This window comes from Macrobrachium rosenbergii, chromosome 2 (assembly GCF_040412425.1).
Source record: "Macrobrachium rosenbergii isolate ZJJX-2024 chromosome 2, ASM4041242v1, whole genome shotgun sequence".
Classification (NCBI taxonomy): domain Eukaryota; kingdom Metazoa; phylum Arthropoda; class Malacostraca; order Decapoda; family Palaemonidae; genus Macrobrachium; species Macrobrachium rosenbergii.
In genome coordinates, this window is record NC_089742.1 from 34,425,513 (window position 1) to 34,443,012 (window position 17,500).

At 38.4% G+C, this 17,500-nt stretch overlaps 1 long non-coding RNA gene across 1 annotated transcript; it reads left to right on the forward strand.

The window, feature by feature from the left end:
• Window positions 1-4,258: 4,258 nt before the first annotated feature.
• On the forward strand, window positions 4,259-7,082 carry LOC136844933 (uncharacterized). Its single transcript, XR_010855015.1, has 3 exons — window positions 4,259-4,395; window positions 6,215-6,315; window positions 6,802-7,082. It is a non-coding gene; the product is annotated as an uncharacterized lncRNA (long non-coding RNA).
• Window positions 7,083-17,500: the final 10,418 nt, after the last annotated feature.

Below are 17,500 nucleotides of genomic sequence, written 5' to 3' on the forward strand. Positions count from 1 at the left end.
TCTGTAATTAGTAAAATGTAATATTCTCGAATGTATGTATCCATGTGAATTAAAGAAAATAGCAGCATTAGTAATTAGTAATCCTGTGTTTGAAATGATAGAGCTCAATTTTTATTAATTTTCAACTCTTACTGTATGCAAATGTATCAAATACTGTAAGGGTTAAAGTTTAGCTACAAAGGGAATTTCAACTGGAGGGGGGGGGGTCAGTGGGGACCAAGCATCTGACTGGGGGAGGGGGGGACACCCCCTGCCCACCCCATAGCGACGCCACTGATACCTACATCAACTTCAAAGTCTATTGTGTGACGAACAAAGGCTTGTAGTCATAAGCCTATTTCCTTTAATCTTTGAATAACCACACTTTTCTGTTCATATCATTATTCATTAAAATCTTTAAAGTTACCTACATCAACCCTTTTAAGTGATTCCCTTTAAGTCATGTTTTAGTTTTCATCTAATTTTTTGTATTTTCAAAAATGACAAGCGAGAATTATGAAATAGACGACATCCAGTTTCATTATAGCTTTTCAATCATGAATATTATTTTCTCCACAGTATAATCAATAGGCAAATATTATTTTCTCCACAATAAGATTAATGGTAAATATTATTTTCTCCACAATAAGATTAATGGCAAATATTATTTTCTCCACGATAAGATTAATAGTAAATATTATTTTCTCCACAATAATATTATTTTGTCCACAATATGATCAATGGTAAATATTATTTTTACGACATGATCAATGGTAAATATTATTTTCTCCACAATGTGATCAATGGTAAATATTATTTTCTCCACAATAAGATTAATGGTAAATATTATTTTCTCCACAATAAGATTAATGGTAACATTATTTTTCTCACAATAAGATTAATAGTAAATATTATTTTCCACAATAAGAATAATGGTAAATATTATTTTCTCCACAGTAAGATTAATGGTAAATATTATTTTCTCCACAATATGATCAATGTAAATATTATTTTCTCCACAATATGATCAATGGTAAATATTATTTCCTCCACAATATGATCAATGGTAAATATTATTTTCTCCACAATATGACCAATGGTAAGTATTTTTTTCTCCACAATATGGTCAATGGTAAATATTATTTTCTCCACAATATGATCAATGTAAACATTTTTTTTCTCCACAATATGAAATGTAAATATTATTTTCTCCACAATATGATCAATGGTAGATATTATTTTCCCCCCAATAAGATTAATGCAAAATTGTTCTTATCCTCACGAAATCATCGAAAAAATACTCAATTTCCAGCCTCTAATTAATCCAAGGCTTTGACGTGACAAGCGTATCCGAAAAGCGTGAAGAATTCGGTGAGTTTAGAGGCACTGGGGCCATTAAGAGGTCACCAGGAAATTCCATATAATAATTCGAATCTATTCAGCTTTATGTCTCACCTCTCCCATTAATTCGACTCTTCCTATTTTTCTCTTGTTATTTATCCATGATCCTCGACGACTCTACTAGAGTAAAAAGACTAAACAAAAAAAATTATGAATTAAAAAATTAAACAAGTGAAAAATGCGCCGATGTTTCTTCGGCGCAATCGAGTTTTTTGTACAGCGTGTAATCAAGGCACCGAAAATATATAGATCTATCTTTCAGTGGTCTCAGTATAATGCTGCATGAGCCGCCGCGGCCCATGTATCTTTAACCACAGGCCTGAGGTGGCCTGTCATATATCTTGCCAGGTGCATGATTATGGCTAACTTTAACCTTAAATAAAATAAAAACTACTGAGGCTAGAGGGCTACAATTTGGTATGTTTGATGATTGGAGGATGGATGATTAACATTCCAATTTGCATCCCTCTAGCCTCAGTAGTTTTTAAGATTTGAGGGCGGACAGAAAAAGTGCAGACGGAAAAACGTTGTGCCGGCTTTCGGCACAATTGTTATCTTTTACAGAAAATTAAAAAGTTAATTCCGGGAGCCGTCACTTGTCAGAGAGGCGTAACATGCCTCGTCTACCATTTCAATTTTCTTTATGCAAATTAATAACTTCGGTTTTTTTTTTTTTCTTCCTTTTTTTTAATGCTTCGCACTGGTCGGGTCTGGTAAGACTTGGAAGTTGTGGACAGAAAAGACCAAATTAAAATGAACGGAATTCGGTCAAATTCACAGGAGTTATTGAGTTACTGAAGTGAATGACTGTATCATAGGTTACTGTCGTTTTCGAAGTTAAGTGATAATTCCCAGGTGTTTTTTATGTAAATAGATAAATAAACAACTAAGCAAAACAAATAAATCTCTATCTTTCTACTTGTACACGTACATATAAAAGCATAGTGAACATAATTCTAAAGGAATTGCGTTATGATGCATCAGAGAAATTGCGTTATGATTTATCAAATTGAAGAGAATAACACAAATATTTGACCTTCTATGAATTTTTGAAATCTGACAACCCGTGACCTCGACCCCTGAGATTTAACCTTTGATGAAATCACCAAAATGTCAATCATTTCGAAGAGGTTAATAATTAATGTTTTTATCAATTTTCATCGAAACCCGATGATCAGTTCTCATGCAATATTCTGTGAACACTGACAGACCGATATATATACAGACATGATTTCACGTTACTAAGCTAACTGACAGACATGTTAGTGGACAGACGGGTAGAGAGAAAAACAAACTGAAAAAATGACAGACAAACAGATCTAACACTTAGTTTAGTTTCCTTGACTGAGGCAAACAGAAGTGAATCAGAAAGATTTTAAACATTAAAAAAAAAAAACTTTTGATGTCCATTTTATGCAACTTGTTTATTTTTTTGGCCGTTTTCTTCCATCCATCCCTTACTGGAAGAGAGTAACTTTGGCGTTGCTGGAAGAGATGGTTTAGGGAGGGGAGGAGCTGGAAAAGTTTTGTGAATAACGCTGCCCTTTTTTTGGTGGGGGGGGGGATGGGGAAAGAGAGGGGTAGGTGAAAGGTCCGCAACCCATTCCAATATCAGAAGTTTCTCCATATCCGTCTCGAGTCTTTTATTTCATTGAAAGATCAATGATTTTTCTTGACTCGTGTTTCACAGGCCCGACGGATCTTTGAATAGGGAGAGAGAGAGAGAGAGAGAGAGAGAGAGAGAGAGAGAGAGGGTGTATAGGTTGGTAGGGAAGGTGGGGGGCGGGAGAGTAGAGCATCATATCTCTGCATTTCTTTCGAAGATTCTGAGGGGGAGGGTTGTATGTTGGGAGATGGGGATTGGATATGGGGGGTTGGGGAATAAAGCACATCATATCACTGCATTTCTTTCCAAGGTTCTGGCCTTTCATTCTCCAGTTATTCTTCTCGATTTTTTTTTCTTTTTATTCCGGCTTTTCTTGTCCTCGCTTTCTCTTCGCTGAAAGCCAGAGAGATTTTTTACCTTTTTTTTTCTTAGAAAGATTCTCAGACACCTAAGTTAAGAGGAATATTTGGTTTCACTCAGTAATTTAAACATTACCATTTTGAAACTGGGCAAGGTAGCAAAATTTAGGATAGTATTTTGAAAACGCCATTGTGTATGTGTAGATACCATTTTAAAATGAAAACATCAACAATGTGACAGCTTATTCATAGTCTTCTGCGACTTTCAAAATCCTAAAAGAACGTTTTTAAAATCCTAAAAGAATTTTGTTCAAAATCCTAAAACAACGTTTTTAAAATCCTAAAAGAATTTTCTTCAAAATCCTGAAAGAACGTTTTTAAAATCCTAAAAAAATTTTGTTCAAAATCCTAAAAGGACGTTTTTAAAATCCTAAAAGAATTTTGTTCAAAATCCTAAAGGAATGCTAATGGTACCTCAGTCACAGACATCAGTCACTTACAGTGTCTTTTAAAAGCTTAAAGAGATCATTACCCATAGGCTATTACAATGGAGCAAATGTACAAATCGTGGCTTCCTTACGTATATTTTCCTATATTTTGCCTAAACCAACATGTTTTACATTTAACTAATCGAGGTAGAGATATATATATATATATATATATATATATATATATATATATATATATATATATATATATATATATATATATATATTACCACTTTGTTATAGCTGCAGTCAGATTTCGTATGTTACCGCCATCTACCGTCAGCTCATCCCACGATCTAAAGTATCCTTGCGTGACGTTACTGCCATCTACCGGGAGCTCTTCTAATGGTCTAAAGTACCCTTGCGTGAATAAGTTCCCGGCCCTCATCGATGATCCTTGGCTTGCTTTCGTCGGACTGACTAACCGAGTTTCTTTTATTTGAAAAATCAAGTTCGAACTTCGACGGCGTATGTGTGAATTCAGTGGTTCGATGGATGGTAGTAGTTTTCGAGTGCTGCGAGGGTTTTGCTGTTGGACCTTGGTATCTTCGTTGTCTTCAAGGTAAAGTGATTATTTTTTTTTTTTTTTGAAGATTAACGCGATTTGATTTAGATTCTACAGAGCTCCGCACGGTGATAGTTAAATAACACTTGACAATACAGTGAGTAGTGAAGTTATTTGCCGAGAAAATCGGCTATCCTGGGTGCTTTAAAGTTTTTTAAGGTTAATATAGGAAATGGTGTTATAATGTAGTGCTAGTGAGAACTGAGGAACTATAATTAGGATACGTACGATAAAGGCAGTTTATGGGTACCGTTTAATTTTTTGTTAGGGACTGTTGATGTAAGTTTTCAAGGTTCAGGAATTGTATAGGATTTTGGACAGGCTTTCCCTGAAAATTCAGTTTTCAGTTTGCCTGAGGTTTGGAGTTTGGCTGACTTGAGGTTTGGGTAACAAAGTTTGGAGTTTGGCTGATTGAGGTTTGGATAACCGAAAGTTTTTGGAGTTTGGCTGACTGAGGTTTCGAGTATGGGTGACTGAGGTTTGGGCAACCGAAAGTTTTTGGAGTATGGGTGACTGAGGTTTGGGTAACCGAAAGTTTTTGGAGTATGGGTGACTTGAGGTTTGGGTAACCGAAAGTTTTTGGAGTATGGGTGACTTGAGGTTTGGGTAACCGAAAGTTTTGAGTATAAGGTGACTTGTTTTTGGGTAACCTGGTTTTTGGAGTATGGGTGACTTGAGGTTTGGGTAACCGAAAGTTTTTGGAGTTTGGGTGACTTGAGGTTTGGGTAACCGAAAGTTTTTGGAGTTTGGGTGACTTGAGGTTTGGGTAACCGAAAGTTTATGGAGTTTGGGTGACTTGAGGTTTGGGTAACCGAAAGTTTATGGAGTTTGGTGACTTGAGGTTTGGGTAACCGAAAGTTTATGGAGTTTGGGTGACTTGAGGTTTTGGGTAACTGAAGTTTATGGAGTTTGGGTGACTTGAGGTTTGGTAACAAAGTTTATGGAGTTTTAATGACTTGAGGTTTGGGTAACAAAAGTTTTGGAGTTTTGGGTGACTTGAGGTTGGGTAAACTGAAAGTTTTGGAGTTTTGGGTGACTTGAGGTTTGCAACTGGAAAGTTTTTGGAGTTTTGGGTGACTTGAGGTTTGGGTAACCGAAAGTTTTTGGAGTTTTGGGTGACTTGAGGTTTGGGTAACCGAAAGTTTTTGGAGTTTTGGGTGACTTGAGGTTTGGGTAACCGAAAGTTTTGAGTTTTGGGTGACTGAGGTTTAAGGTTTAAAACTGAAAGTTTTTGGGTTTTGGTGACTTGAGGTTTGGGTAACTGAAAGTTTTTGGAGATTTTAGGTGACTTGAGGTTTGGGTAACCGAAAGTTTTTGGAGTTTTTGGGTGACTTGAGGTTTGGGTAACCGAAAGTTTTTGGAGTTTTGGGTGACTTGAGGTTTGGGTAACCGAAAGTTTTTGGAGTTTTGGGTGACTTGAGGTTTGGGTAACCGAAAGTTTTTGGAGTTTTGGGTGACTTGAGGTTTGGGTAACCGAAAGTTTTTGGAGTTTTGGGTGACTTTACTCTTTTAGTACGTGCATCCCCTAGGGGCTACTAAACATAGCACTCTTCAGTGCTTCCGATAACGCAAAAAGCCGTTTGATTCCTTGTTTATATTCTTTGTCTAAGTAATTTTTTTTAAACTATTTCCGCGCGAGTATATATTCTTAGTTTTATGAATTATCTGGTATCTCTTTAGTGAAAATTTTTTCATCGCCTCTAGCATTTTGAGATAGTGTAGTTCTCTAAATGGCAGCTATCAGCTGGTGGTTACATTACTACCTCGTAACTGGCAAGTTGTTGTCAAGTTGTACTAAAGTCCTTAATACTTTCAGATTCGGGCTCGGCTGACTCCGGCAAATCACGGCCAAACAAGACTAGAGCTGTAGACTTCTCGTAACTCCGTCGGTAATTATTTTTACTTCAGAACTATCGGGTAAGTCACTTTTTTTTAGTATACCCAAACCTTATTATACCAAAACCAAAATATGTGTTAGTCCTCCCCCTTCAGGGGCGGCGCCCTGAAAGGAGAACGTCACTGCATGGTAGACACCGTACGCTGAAAAACTACGTTCATAGGTTTCTAGGTTGTAAGTTTTCAACTTAATTTTAAGGAAGTGTACTTTTGGCAATCTTTCTTTGGAAATCTTAAGAACTTGGATCGTATTGAATAATCAAAGGAACTTTATGAACATTCACTGAAAATTGTCACATTTCAGTTTTGTTAAACAAATGTCTAAATGGAAGGTGTAAATTTTTGTGAATATTGATCTAATATGAATAAGTTTTATATAACAAATTAATCAGAACTTTAATATTTAGTAAGCTCAAGTAATTTCTCATCAGTTTGATTATAAGTCTGATTTTCTAACTGAAGTTACCCTGTTTAGTCCGTAAATTGATGCAGTTTTTTTCTCGGCAGGTTTTACTGATCTGAAGAACCATAGTGAGTTAACTTTAATGAAAGCTAATGAAAGCTAAAGACATTGAAGACTTAGCCGTACGAAATAAGTTACATCTTCACCTATTCTCTGCGCTGCCGAAGCTTTCTACCCACCCTGCTTTCTCAGTTGAATTGCGTGGTCTTGGGAAGTAATACACGAAATGGTTCAAGCAAAACTGAGCAGGTTAATGTTCCTATGAATGTTCTTGGGTCCTTTTTTCAAACTTTTGTTTAAACAGTAATAAAATAAACGCCTTTTCTATTTTGTGTAAGTTTTGATCCAAAACTGCTTGTGTGAAATCTTGAGTACTAGCATGGTAGCAAGAATCTTCAGTATTGGGTTAGAAGTTTTCAGTAACTTTCTATAGGGCCAAGGTTTGATATGCTAACTGGCTGCTTGGTGTCTGGGATAAGTTTCTTTGAAAGTTTCAAGGTCCTTGGGAACATATACCGTAGCTAGTCGAGGACGAAATGAAGCTACTTAGCATCTGAATTTCATCGAAATTCTAGTAGAAAGTTAATGTACCTTAGTCACGGATGTCACTGAAAATTTTATAAAAGCGTTAAAGAAAAGGACAAATTTCCTTGAGCTGCTAATTTACATTACCTACTGTACAGGCCCATGGGCTACTATAAAGCAAATGCACATCATGGCTTCCTGACGTATATTGTCCTATGTTCTAAGTTTTTAAATTTAAATAATCGGTGTATATATGAATTAGTTTTGAGTCACTGTTGGATTAGCGAAGTAACTCTGGAGATGCCGTATAGTGGAAGTTTTACCCGGCATTGCCTATAAGAATCAAAAGGTTTGAAAGATGTGTATATGGTATGAAAATTAAGTGGTCGCATAAAAGTGGTCGCTATGATTGAGACTAGTTTCACTGCATAAGTGATGCGCTTCATATTAAGAATAAATTACTTTGAATGCAGCTATTTGAGAATGATTTAGGATTTGAGTAATGAGTAACAAGTACATTGAATGGAGTTTAAGAATTTAGGATTTGACACTAGTAACGAGTAATATAAAGTTGAACGGATGTATAGTAGATGAATTAAGGTGGTTGACAATGGGCAATAACTAGCAGGAGTCTTCGGTCAGGCATAACTGCGTTATTTACATCGGTATGCTATGCTACTTTAGTATAAATTGGAACACTTACAAACTATTGATTAAAGCTGCTGTCACTGCGAAAGCTAAAGGGAATGAGCATTTAAAACTGATTCGTACATACTTAAGGCTTCAGACGGTTTAAGACTTAGTTTGGGTAGCATTTTGCTCAAACATTCCTCGAAATTAGCAAGTTCGATTGACAGCTGAGTAGCATTTTGCTCAAAACTCCTCGAAATTAGCAAGTTCGATTGACAGTTGAGTAGCATTTTGCTCAAACACTCCTCGAAATTAGCAAGTTCGATTGACAGTGGAGTAGCATTTTGCTCAAACATTCCTCGAAATTAGCAGGTTCGATTGAGTTTGAGCAGCGTTTTGCTCAAATATCCCTTGTAATTTGCAAGTTCAATGTCAATCGTAGCTTAAGTTTGGTCATTGTTCCTTGACAGTGGGTGATGGTATACTGAATGTAGAATAGAATGTTTAAACTGAGCGGGAAAATTAAGTTTGAAGTACCGAAGCAAGATTCTCCATTTGGCTAAAATTTTGCTACAATTTACCCCTAGCCGCAAATTTTCATTCCTATTACTGTACTTCCATTCATAGTCCCTTCCATCTTGCTATCCACCCAATTGTTTCATAGTTTAACTGCAAGGTTTTCCTCCTCCAACAGTGGTTCCCAACCTTGGGGGTGGGGGGGCGCCCCCCCCTAGGTGGGCGTCAGTAATTTTCAGGCGAGGCGAGAGACCTAAGGAAAAATTTCTCTAATCGTTATTCTCTTAAGGGTGAGGAACTAATATTCAGAAGTTTATGAAAAAATGCAAATGTATCGCCTTATAACGGTAGTTTCCTTACTTCTATGGTTACTCGGGCTTGCCATGTTTTGTAATTTACCTCCCTCCCTATCCCTCAAACCCGCTTTTTTTTATTTTCCTTTAAATCTGGGAGGGAATTTTACTCAGGTTCAAAGGGGGCGGAGAGAAGGACCAAATCTTAGGGGGCATGTAATACAAATGGTTCAGAACTACTGGGCTACACTTTTGAAACCTATCTTTCACATTTCCCTTCAACGCTGAATGACCACGTAGGTCGCAGCGTTTGGCCTATGGCCTAAATTTTATATTCTGTTCTGTTCTGCTAAGGTGACGTCAGGTGGAATTTTGTATTGATAGGTTCATAAAGGGGGGGGGAACTGTAGATGGAAATCATTAATTTGTAGCCACTGTTAGGCTGCTTCCGTGTGACGTCAGAAGCGGAGAAGCATCGGGCAATGTTCTGCGTAGGTTTTTTCGTATATTATCGAAGTAACAGGCTTTGCTCGTAGCTAGTTAAGACTGGGGGACGGGATTAGTGAAGCAGTCGTTCATCATTGTCAATGAACTATCATTTCTCTTACTACCTACATTTAAACGTGAGGTTTACTGGTCTCGTGAGTTAACTTTGAGCTGGAGTTAAATCAACACCCATGCCTTCGGGATGCGAGAAGAGTTGTATATAAAGGTCCATTTTCTCGTACACCAGTCACACTTGCTGCCGTCAGCACCAGGCTCACACTCCTCGACTGTCATCGTTTGGACACCAGCATAAAAACATTAACGTTTTTGCTCGATGAGATGCAAAGTTCGAACGTGTGGACGCAGCCTTAGTGTTCAATCCTTTATTGCTGTAGCAGTAATGAATAATTAATTCAGCTCAGGGCCATATACTTGGGATACACAGTGACAATACAAAATCTAGATATGAGAAAATAATCAGCAATATCACAGTTGCGGAAGTAATAAAATATAAATCATATTGGCAATGACAGAAATAATATTGAGTGGTAGTAAAAATATCAAAAATTATGTAAAAGCTTGTAAAGCTGTTTTTAAAGATAATTGGCGCTTTGCCCCGTTCATTCTACCACGATGATTAGCCTTTGCCTTGCCAAGTTTCGAAAATATTCACCTAAGGAAAAAAAAAACTCTGAACTTAGTCCCTACTGGACAGCCCGGTAGGGGGACAGTGCCATCAGTCCACTGTAACCTTGACTGAAGGTTCATTGCAGCGTCCCTTCGGCACCTAGCTGCAAACCCTTTCATTAATTTTACTGGTTAAATCTTTCTAACGTCTTTACTTTCCACCCTCTCCTAACACTTGTTTCATAGTGCAACTGCGAGGTCTTCCTCCTGTTACACCTTGAAAACCTTTTTACTCTCAATTTCCAGTCCAGCGACGAATTGTCCCATAGGCCCCAACGTTTGGCCTCTGGCCTAAAATTGATATTCCAATCCAACTGCTGGAAGTGGAAAGCCCTTGACCAGAAATTTGCAAACAATTTCTTAGCTGGTTTGTAATGTAACTGGCTTTTCCAGTCTTTTATCCACTTGAGTGCTGCTCAAGTGGTATACTGTGTGCATAACTGAGAAGTTGTCTGACCCCTCCCTTCGGCCTCTACCGGCACTTGCTTTTTAGCCTTTCAGTTTACCGCCTTCCCCACTTCCTTTCTTGAATCTTGCTGCCCAACCCCTCTAACTACAACTTCTAAGTGCAGCCGTGGTGTTTTCTGCCATTCCAACTTTTAGATCCTTTTACTTCATCATCTTCATTTCCAGACTGTTTTATTTTGTTGTCCAGCCACCCCAAGTGCCTCTTTCATTGTCTAAGCCCTGTCCACACTAGCGGGCACTGCCCGACGGGCAAACACTGTTCCCATAACTGTTCCACTATATTGACCGACCGAGTATGGAGTCAGAACGATGCGATTGTCTGGTAACACTGCTTCAGAAGCGAGAGAAAATATAAACAGCTGGAAGTGCCCGCTAGTGTGGACAGGGCCTTAAGCCCTGTCCACACTAGCGGGCACTGCCCGACGGGCAAACACTGTTCCCATAACCCGTTCCATTATACTGACCGACCGAGTATGGGGCCAGAACGATGCGATTGTCTGGTAACGCTGCTTCAGAAGCGAGAGAAAATATAAACAGCTGGAAGTGCCAGCCGGGCATGCCCGCTAGTGTGGACAGGCCAATTAAGTGTTGAAGCGCCGAATGTGCCCCAGTGCTTGACTGGATAGCTTGATTTTCAATAAATAAAAAACTCAACAGACCAAAAATCTGCAGTCAGTTTGTAAGCTGGTTTCCATAAATGTTTAGGAAATTTATTTTGAGTAGTCGGATTTTCAAACTCCAGTCCCTTTTTTTAGGCCCTTTTTTATTCATCTGTCCTTTCTCATTGCCTGTTCCTCCTTTCCCATTTTCCGACGTCCCCCCACCCCCTTTACAAATCAGGAAGGGTTACAAACGAGAGAGAGTGTGTGTGTTTGTTTGTGGGTCTCGGATGACTGTTCTCCAAGATTTGAATCCGGGAGGAACGAAAAGGTCGCTTGCGAAAGCTTTGCCTAAATCCTTCTCGGGAACAGACCACCTCAGCAGCATTGGTAATGGCGCATTCGATTTCCACCCGAAAACCCAACGGTTATTAGGTCGATTTTGGAATGTATGCTCCGAAAGATAGTTTTTCATTGATTTTTTTCTCAGTGCATTAAATTTTGTCGGCCTTTGTTTATCCAAAGTTGTACTCCTTGGAATCACGCAGCTGAAAAATATTTATGTACTCCACAATGAAAAAGGAGACACCACAGAGGAAGACAGGAAATAGTTCTTAATTTGGCCCGAAATTTTCTCCATCCATCAGGCCTCTTCAGGGAACTTTCTTGACTAATCAGTCTAAGAAAAATTATACCGGACGTATGGTTACATTAGAATAGAAGATTTGCATAAAATAAGTAGAAAATAATTATGGTTATTAAATGTTTACAGCTACTATGTGATAACGTAGTTCGTCCAGCAGAAAAGGTTAGCAATCTAACATCGCTAAACAGGTAATAGGTAGTTGTCTGAGTACTTAAGTCAATATATTTATTACATAAATTTAATGTTTTTGCCTTCTTGATTAAACCTGTACTGTTATTCAAGTCGTCGTTCTCACTATATCGTATGTAAGCTGTTTCTATTTGATTTCTCTGTTAAATCACTTTATATGAATAAATTTGTACTTAAACCTTTGAATTGGATGCAACTATGCTCTGACGAGGTTACAGTGGTATATTATTTTTTTCTGATTCGAGCAATCCTGTACTATCCGTGTTCCAGCCGTTGGGTGATTTATTATTATTATTATTATTATTATTATTATTATTATTATTATTATTATTATTATTATTATACAGAAGATAAACCCCAATTTATATGGAACAAGCACACAGGGGCCATTGGCTTGAAATTCAAGCCTCCAAAGAATTTGTTAATTTGAAAGAAGGTAGTGGGAAATAGAGAAAGAAATCATTTACTAGAAAAGGTAAAATAAATTAACGATAAACAAATGGTTAAAAATATTCGTAAATTATAGAATACAAGGGGAATTGCTTTACGGTAGTAATGCATTGTATCTTCGCTTGAATTTTTGAGGTTCCAAAAATATATCCACAAGGAATACCCCGTAGGAGGGTAGAGCCATTATCGTAATTCATGTGGTACACTATGGGCATTATTTTGATTCTTTGCAGAGTCCCTTCGGCCCCCACCTGCAACCCCTTTCATTCCTTTTACTGTACCTCCACTCACATTCTCTTTCTCCATCCTCCTATCCACCCTCTCCTGACATAGTGCAACGGTTACTATACCTCCTTTCATATTCTCTTTCTTCCGTCTTACTTTCCACCCCCCCTATCAATGGATTCACGGTGCAAATTAAGTATACCTTAGTTTAACCAGACCACTGAGCTGATTAACAGCTCTCCTAGGCTGGCCTGAAGGATTAGACTTATTTTACGTGGCTAAGAACCAATTGGTTACCTAGCAACGGACCACCACAGCTCATTGTGGAATCCGAACCACATTATACCGAGAAAATGAATTTTATCACCAGAAATAAATTCCTCTAATTCTTCACTGGCCGGGATTCACAGTGCAGCTGCAAGGTTTTCCTCCTGGTACACCTTTCAAACCTTTTGCTGTCAATTTCCGTTTCAGCGCTGAATGACCTCACAGGTCCCAGTGCTTGGCCTTTGGCCTAAATTCTATATTTAATTCATAGTGCAACTTTGAGGTTTTCCTACTGTTACACTATCAAAACTTCCTTTACTCGAATTTGCCTAGCAGAGCTGAATGGCCTAAATTTCATATTCCTGTTCCAGTCCCCTCAAGAAATTTCGTACGCTCTCTCGTTGTCGTATTAAGAGGGCTCTTTCTTAGGTGGACGATGATAGAGAGAGACAGGAAAAAATTCACAGTATTTCTTGGGAGTCATTATGATATTTACAGCCTTTTGTTCATGCTTTTACGGTCATCCCCAACGGGCTTGTACTAAACACGCCGCAAAGGTGGATACATACCGATAGTGACATACCTAGATAGTGACCCCTTTGGGGTCACTATCTAGGAAAGATTAATGTAACTTTTTTCCTGTGACTTTTTTTCTGTGACTTTTTTTCTGTGACTTTTTTCTGTGACACTTTTTCTGTGACTTTTTTCTGTGACTTTTTTACCTGTGACTTTTTTTTACCTAGATTCGTTTCTTAATGAACTTCTACCACTGGTATACAAAAAATCCAGAAGTCAAATTTAGTCATTTGAGACGGGTAGATAAAATGATCGAAGGCTGGTATGTTTGGCAAACAGCATTTTGCTAATAAAGTTCTCATTATCATTAGAGGAGTAAGAAAGAAACAACAAAGATTGTTTTTTGGGCAAACGAGAAACACTCGTATATTACGAACAGTACCATTATCTTTAAGGCCCAATCCATATATATTATCTTTAAGCCAATAAATAAATAACACAAACGCATTTCAGTTAGACAAGAGGACGATGATGAACAAGAACATATCAGCCAAGTATGGGGTTAGTGTCGTCAGAGTACCTCACGGGGTGCACCGTAAGCATTACTAAAGGTTATTTGCAGGGTCCCTTTGGCCCCTAGCTGCAACCCCTTTCATTCCTTTAACTGTACCTCCTTTCATATTATCTTTCTTCCATCTTGCTATCCACCGTCTCTCAACAATTATTTCACTGTGCAACTGCGAGGTTTTCCTCCTGTTACACCCTTCAAACCTACCTACTCCTTTCCAGCGCTGAATGACCTCATAGGTCCCCTTGCTTGGCCTTTGTCCTAAACTCTATATTCCATTCCATTCCGAGAACATATAAGCAAATCCTCCGTAAGGGGCGGGGGAGTGCCGTCAGTGCACCCCTTGCTGTGCACTGCAGGCATTACTTATTGCTCTTTGCAGCGTCCCTTCGGCCCCTAACTGAGAACCCCTTTCATTCCTTTGCTGTAACTCCACTCATATTCTTTTTCATATATTTGTTTCCAATCTCTCCTATCAATTGCTTCATAGTGCAACTGCGAGGTTTCCCTCCCGTTACACCTTTCCAACCTTTCACTATCAGTTTCCCTTTCAGCGCTGAATGACCTCAGAGGCCGCCGCGCTTGGCCTTGGCCGCAAAATTCTATGTTCCATTCCATTTTATTCCACCTACGAATCACGTGACCACCTCCATCGAGCAGCAAACGAGCGAAGGGAAGCAATTAAAGAATATTACATCGTCTGGCGCACACAAGTAAGGGATCATCCACTGTTGACGTGACGGTCATTTCATAGTTAAATCCGAAAGGATATTTGATGTCTCTCAGGCTGTTACGCAATTTCGTTATTTTCTTTTTATTTTAATGAGAAATTAATATATTTCTATTCAGTTTGCGAAGAGGACTGTCATTGCTGACGGTCCAGAAGCTCCTACTTTAATTTTTTTTTACTCCATTTCAATATACAGTTTTTGCTCATACGCAGAATTGTGGATTTCCGTGTAATATTTCCGGTCAATGTTTAGTGATGCACACACACACATACATGCATACGTGTACATATATATATATATATATATATATATATATATATATATATATATATATATATATATATATATATATATATATATATTATATATATATATATATATATATATGTATGTAATGTATGTATGTATGTAATGTATGTAATAACATGTATGTATGTATGTATGTATGTATGTATGTATATCTTTACAGTAATACAACTTCCTCCAAAACGAATTGCTGTTTGTTACAATGCTCCGGGAATTTACAGATACCAAATCAGATTATCATTCGATACTTATTTTTCTTTTATTTGCAAGTAAACAAGTTTTAAAATTAGGCCTTACCCCTCAGTCTTCAGTACATGATGTTGTTTTTGGTGTAACATCATTAACAAGTCAATAAATTTGCTCTCCTGTTTTATAGAAAATTTTTGTGATGTGTTAATTACCCCTTTGCGTGCCTTAAGCGACGGAAACAATCATGAGAATTCAATGAGAATTAAACAAATTACATTATTAAACATGAGTGTATGAATACAAGGCAAAGCGTACAGCCACCAGATCGGATTTTGCTGAAAAAAAAAAAATGATTACATGGTTTAAACACAATTTGCTATGTTCTAAACTCACGTTTGCTGATGTTGCTGTAGCTACGTAATAATAATAATAATAATAATAATAATAATAATTAATAATAATAATAATAATAATAATAGTGTTTCGAAGCGCAAGAGTAAAATAAACAACGAAAGCAGAATATCTTTCCATGTCCTTTGGAAACTTATTATACGATCTACCTCCACACGAGAAGAATATAAGAGGATTAGACTCTCTGCAAGCTGCATGCCGTTGAAACAGCAATTGTTTTTCATAATTATATAATAATATACCTGATTGTTGCTATAGTTCGCTAGTTTTTCCAGAACCACATTTATCATACTTGAATATACCGGACACCAAGTACCCTGAAACTTTTAAGATAAAATATATGAAAAAAAGAGGAAACATGAAAGAGGCATTATTCAGTATGAAGGAAAAATATGGTGGGGCATGGTGGCCAATATTTATAATATGGGAGTTATGGTGGTAAATTGGACCATTGGTATTAAGCCCCCCTTCAACACCACCCCCCTCCCCTGCCCATCATATTTCGCATTAGCATATATATGGGGCGTCATTACGTCAAAGGCTAAGGGGAGAAAATCCAGCTGTGTTTTACATACCGCCGAATCAGCGTCAACCTAGGACCTCTCGTAAAGAAGAAGAAGAAGAGGAGGAGGAGGAGGAGGAGGCGGAGGCGGAGGCGGAGGCGGAGGCGGAGGAGGAGGAGGAGGAGGAAGGAGGAGGAGGGGAGGAGGAGGAGGAGGAGGAGGAGGAGGTACAGCTCTCTTCTGGCAACACGTCACAGGACAACCTTCGTTCTTCGCCCTACTAAGTTCCTCGTTGGACGAGTCGGTAGAGTTCTCGGATAGCACTCTGCTAGGCCCGCGTTCGAGTCTCCGGCCGGCCAATGAAGAATTAGAGGAATTCATTCCAGGTGACAGAAATTTATTTCTCGCTATAATGTGGTTCGGATTCCACAATACGCTGTAGGTCCCGTTGCTAGGTAACCAATTGGTTCTTAGCCACGTAAAAATAAGTCTAATCCTTCCGGCCAGCCCTCTCTAGGAGAGCTGTTAATCAGCTCAGTGGTCTGGTTAAACTAAGGTATACTCAACTTTTTCTTTGCCCTACTCGGTTTCCTAATGATCCGGAAATGATCGAAAGCTCCTCTCAATCATTTATAATTAAAATGTCATTTTTGTATTATTGTCAGATCAAATGTATTATTGTCACCGTACGCATTTCGATGCAAGCATGTCAGCAAGGTGTACCATAGTTTCAGTCATACCTTGTATATCAATTTAAATGTATGACTGAATCACGAAAATATGGAACGTGATGAATGTATAAACAAAGGAAAGTGAAACGACTTACTGCGCTTTACAATGCTTACAATGCAATGCGTACGGTGACAATAATACATTTGATCTGACAATAATATGAAAGGGGATGTGTGTATAACAGATGCGTTGTACTTCTTGTGTCTGCAAGTTTTGCGCGCGGAGATGATGTCGCGAGGAGATTAGCTAATCAAGTGAGATGGCGGATAAAGTTAAGTATACCTTAGTTTAACCAGACCACTGAGCTGATTAACAGCTCTCCTAGGGCTGGCCCGAAGGATTAGATTTATTTTACGTGGCTAAGAACCAACTGGTTACCTAGCAACGGGACCTACAGCTTATTGCGGAATCCGAACCGCATTATACCGAGAAATTAATTTCTATCACCAGAAATAAATTCCTCTAATTCTTCCCTGGCCAGCCGGAGGCGCGAACACAGGCCTAGCAGAGTGCTAGCCGACATCTCTACCGACTCTCCCAACGAGGAACTATGAGATGACAGCGTACGGAGCCCACGTGGGACCCTACAATATAAAAGAGGGCTTATGCAAAAACCTTCACGGAAAGTGAAGGCAGAGGCCGATGGGGCGGGAAACACAATAACCTCATCTATAACCTTCAAGCAAGAAAACGTTTGAAGGAGTGTGAAGAATGTGCGTTGCTCAGTCTCGAAGTAAACAACTGGAATTACCTGATGAAAGGCACCCAAGTGGTCATGTTTCCGTTTCAGATCCAACGGTTTCTAC